The sequence below is a fragment of the Nicotiana sylvestris genome, chromosome 1 (assembly GCF_000393655.2).
Source record: "Nicotiana sylvestris chromosome 1, ASM39365v2, whole genome shotgun sequence".
NCBI lineage: Eukaryota > Viridiplantae > Streptophyta > Magnoliopsida > Solanales > Solanaceae > Nicotiana > Nicotiana sylvestris.
In genome coordinates, this window is record NC_091057.1 from 28,588,941 (window position 1) to 28,593,616 (window position 4,676).

A 4,676-nucleotide genomic window follows, 5' to 3' on the forward strand; every position below is an offset into this window, starting at 1 on the left:
TGTGTAATTTAATCATTTAATTTCAGCCTTGCTAGAGTATTATGTTGATATGAGAATTAGTATGTTTAATAAATAGTTTAAAACCCATATTCATATTACCCAACTGTCTGTAGCAGGTCGTTTAAATTTAGTTCATAATGGTGTTCATATATGATAATCCTATATCGTGTTCCTGTGTTTCTTAAGGGCGATTAGGCCCAGTTTGGGCCGCCTATATGAGGTAGCCCGTTTAGGAATGGGTTCAGCTCTTGCTCTTGTTATACTTAGCCCTTTGAGCTCGATTTTGAGCCCTAGTCGGCATTATCAAATTGTCACGATTTGCATAATGGAAGTGTTTCTTCCTAACATTGAAAATTTGATCATGGGCCTAGTATTGGATCCTTTGAAATTTTGTGATGATCATTCACTTTTGTCCTAGGGCTTGACGTCGAGCCCAACAATTGCTTGTCTTCTTTTGAAAAATCTTTAAATAGCATTGGGCCTACTACTGGCCCAAAATTTTAGTTTAAATAATTTAGTGTCGATGTAATCTACCCAATGCCTACTTCAAATTAGTAGTTTTAGCTCGTACTTTAATTAGATTAAGCATGAGCATCCCTAATTCGCTTTTAGTTTAGTACACGTTTTCTTTTAATTGAGGTGTGTCATCTTAATTAAACCTCATATGGCCCTCTCAAATATTATAACTAGATATTAAAAAATGAGTATTCATAGAAAGGCCTTTAGGCGCGCTTAAAATACTATTGTGATTGTGTATATGTTCGCGTGACATAATTATGATTTTAAAAACTAATTCGGAGTATACATTCACGCAACTTCGACCAAACTTTCGCAATAATAATAAATTTGTTATTAATATAGTCCTTTTTAATTAAATGTAGTTCTTTAGGCCGAGGTTTTCCATCTATAATTGAATCCATATGGCCCTCGTGTTAATTTTATAACTAAGACATTAAAATGATATTCGGAGTTTGCTTTAGCCACGTTTAATCCACCATCGTAGTTGTGTACACGTTCGCGTGACACAGTTACGGTTTTAAAAACAAAACCGGAGTATGCGTTCGTGCAACTTTGACCAAAATTTCTTAATAATTATAAAGCGTTACTAATTGTGGACACATTCTGTGACATGATTTCTGACGCGCCAAACAAACGGGTACACGTACGCGTGACCTGTTTAAAGATAATTTCTTAATTAAAAGAGGCAAATGCACATAGGTTCTAAAATCAGTACTCAAACAATTTGTTTAAGCCAAGTATGATCAAAGCGATCGTGCTAGATCCACGAAACGCGGGAGTGCCTAATACCTTCTCCCGGGTTAACAGAATTCCTTACCCGGATTTCTGTGTTTCGCAAACATTAATACAGAGTCAAATCTCCTCGATTCGGGATTCTAAACCGGTGACTTGGGACACCATTAACTATCCCAAGTGGCGACTCTGATTTTAACTAATAATTCCGTTTCGATTGTCACTTAAATTGGAAAAACTCCCTTATATCCCTTTGCGGGGGTAGTAAAAAGGAGGTGTGACAGCTCTGGCGTCTCTGCTGGAGATAAGAACCCAGAATCTCTGGTTCAGGGTTCAATAATTCGAGCTTGTTAATATGATATTTTTTGGCTTTATATTAATATTACTGTATTTGTAAACTTAATGTGCTAATTATTGTTTATTTATCATTTTGAAATTGTTTGAATTATGTATCTTCTTACGCCACCCCTCTGAGTCTTCTAAAGTTGGTGCACACATTCGCGTGGCCCGCTTTTTCGGTAGAAGTCATACCAAATAGGATGAGGCTGGGCCAGCAATAAGGCCGGGTAGACTTCAGTGCTCCCGGTACATTACCCTCTCTTCGTCTTGAGTTGTCCACTCGGGTAAGCCAGGTCAAAAACACAACCCCAGGTTTTAAAACCTTGAAAGATATAGCCTCATGTCGGATCCCTAGTAGGAACATTTGTTTGCATCACGTGCATTTGACTTTGGGGACTCAACACAGGGGTTGGGTCCGTCTAGGACAGGTGTATCCAAAATAGCAGACCATCATGATGCATCTTATGTGCTATGTGAACATTTATTTATTTTGGCCTGCATGCTGACCGGCTAGAAAGAATAAATCAAGAGAAAAACCAAGAGTAATGTAACGAAGGAATAAAACCCGATTCTGAAAAATCCCAGGTATTTGGAAATGTACTGAAACTCTGCCGAAAAGTTTCAAAAGAAAAAGAGTCTTTTCAAAATAAGTCAATACTATGTCCTTTTCAAATGTGTCAAAACTGACCGAACTATGCAGTTCTGATTCTCACCGGATGTGTGATACATAGGCAACCTACATAAGGTTCGGCCTTATTTTTCAAAAATAAAAGTTAAAAAGAGTAAATGGTCAAAAAAATGTAGTTTAGGGTTTTGGTCAAAAGAATAAGCTGATCCAGCTTTGGTAACGTCTTAAGTCGTTCTTGCCGGGATAGCCTTAGAGTATCTTCAATTGTCGAAGGGCTATTTTGTAAAGAACGAATAAGTCTGTTGGTAAAGTGTCATTTTTTTATAAAGTACTTATCCCCGACTCAAAATTTATTTGGAATTATGAAGGGGCCACGTTTGCAAAAACGACCACTTTTGCTAAAAATAGCATGGAGGGGAAGGAGTCATGGTACGTTGATTTTTCGTTTAGAAATTGAAAAACCTGTTTTGCAAAAAAAAAGTCCACTAGAGTCAAACCTAACCTTAACCTTCCACAGGTAAAAATGAATACTGTCCAGAATCCGTCAGAGTTGGTCATAGAACAGGCTCAGCTATAGCTGCGTATGTGGTGGAATGATCTAGATGAAGATGGTCGGGATTGGGTGAAAGAGCAGTTGGGTGCCCTTGTAAACATTCTGGAAATCAAACCACAAGAAGATCTAATCAAGGCTTTGGCAACTTTTTGGGATCCCGTCCACAATGTTTTTCGCTTCTCGGATTTTGAGATAAACCCTACTCTAGAGGAGATGGCCGAGTATATTTAGTTTGGCCAGGACTTGAGAAAACAACAACTTATATTTCCGAGGGCCCCTTCTGTGCACAAGTTCTTTGACCTACTGAATATCAGTAAACAGATGAAGAAGGCCCATGTAAGCAAAGGGTATTGTTCTTTCTACTTCTTGTACTTCAGGTTCGGGCACTCAGTTGGGTTCGAAACGCTTGAAAAGGGGTTGAACAACAAACAAGATAAGGGCCTCTGGCAAATTCATCGTCGGTTCACTTTTATTGTAGTATTTTTGGGGATCATGGTCTTTCCAAATGTGGAAGGGATAGTGGATATCTGTATGGATAGAATTGCACAAATCCTCACTACCAAGAAAGATCATACACTTGCTCCGTTAGTGCTGGCAGACATTTATCGAGCATTGACATTGTGCAAGGTCGGGGCTCAATTCTTTGAAGGTTGCAATATCTTCTACAAATGTGGTTGATCGAGCATCTACGCCATCACCCCAAATTCATGAGTTATGGTTCAAGCACGGATAACTTTATCAAGAGTTGTAAGGAAATGGTGAAAGACTACAATGCTCTAGAAGGGTTTGATGCCTGGGTTTCCCACTTGAAAGCTCTCAAAGCAAATCAGGTCGAGTGGACTATAGGATGGCTCCCGATGACAGAATCCATATACATGACGGCTACCAAGGGTTACCTAATGTTGATGGGTTTGAGGAGTGTCCAACCATATGCACCGGATATGGTCTTAAGGCAATTGGGAAGATATCAGTTGGTCCCGAAGATGAAGATCTAACCACCCAGGTCATTGAGCTACATACAGAAGCTGCGTTGCCCGAAACCTTAGTTCAGTAGGGTTAGAACGGTTGCCGTTATTTGAAAAATGGCACCCAGGTACCAGATGTTGCAAAGGGGAAAGTGGATCCGAATTACGCCGCATTGTTTGAGAAAAGGTCTTGTGTAAACAACGAGCCAAAGCTCGAGCCAGAGCCCGATCCTGAGGCCTGCCAAGAGACCTTATGTTCAAGCTTTTGATGATAAAATCCAAGAAAGGTTGGCCTAGGGAGAAAAGGAGAAACAATATCAAGCAGCGATTCACACATTGGAAGAGAAGGTGAGAAACATGGAATTCAATAATGATCTCCAGGCACAAGAAACCGAAGGTGAAAAAAGAAGGTTGGCCCAAGAAAATGAAGCTCTCTGAGCCCAAGTTCGAAAAATGAGAATAGCAGCTGAGAACCCGTGCAGAAGCAGAAAAGATGAAAGCTCATCTATAGCCTTATTCAAAAAGTACGTGACTATGAGGATGATTTGCAAAAGACTGAAGCTAAACTAGCCAATGCCCGACACAAGTTAGCTAAGTATGCATAGGGACGGGCCAGTTTTGTTTGGCAACTAAAGGAGAAGTACGACAAAGGAATGTTGGGTATAAAGGAAAAGGTCAATGTCCTTGAGAACGAACTGGCCAAGCAGGAAAGAGACTTCAAAGCAGAAAGTGAGCACTGCTATGCCCTGATGTCGTAGCTAGAAAAAGACTTGCAATAGTTTCAAGAGAAAAATCATACAGCCGAACATGTTTTGGATGCTAGATCTCAGCAGATTGGACGGTTGTTACAAGATAAGGGTATTATCAGGGAGAGGGTTAGGAGGATTGCGGACTATATTGTGATGAAGTGCAATGAGTGCGAAGACATGACCCGGTCCAT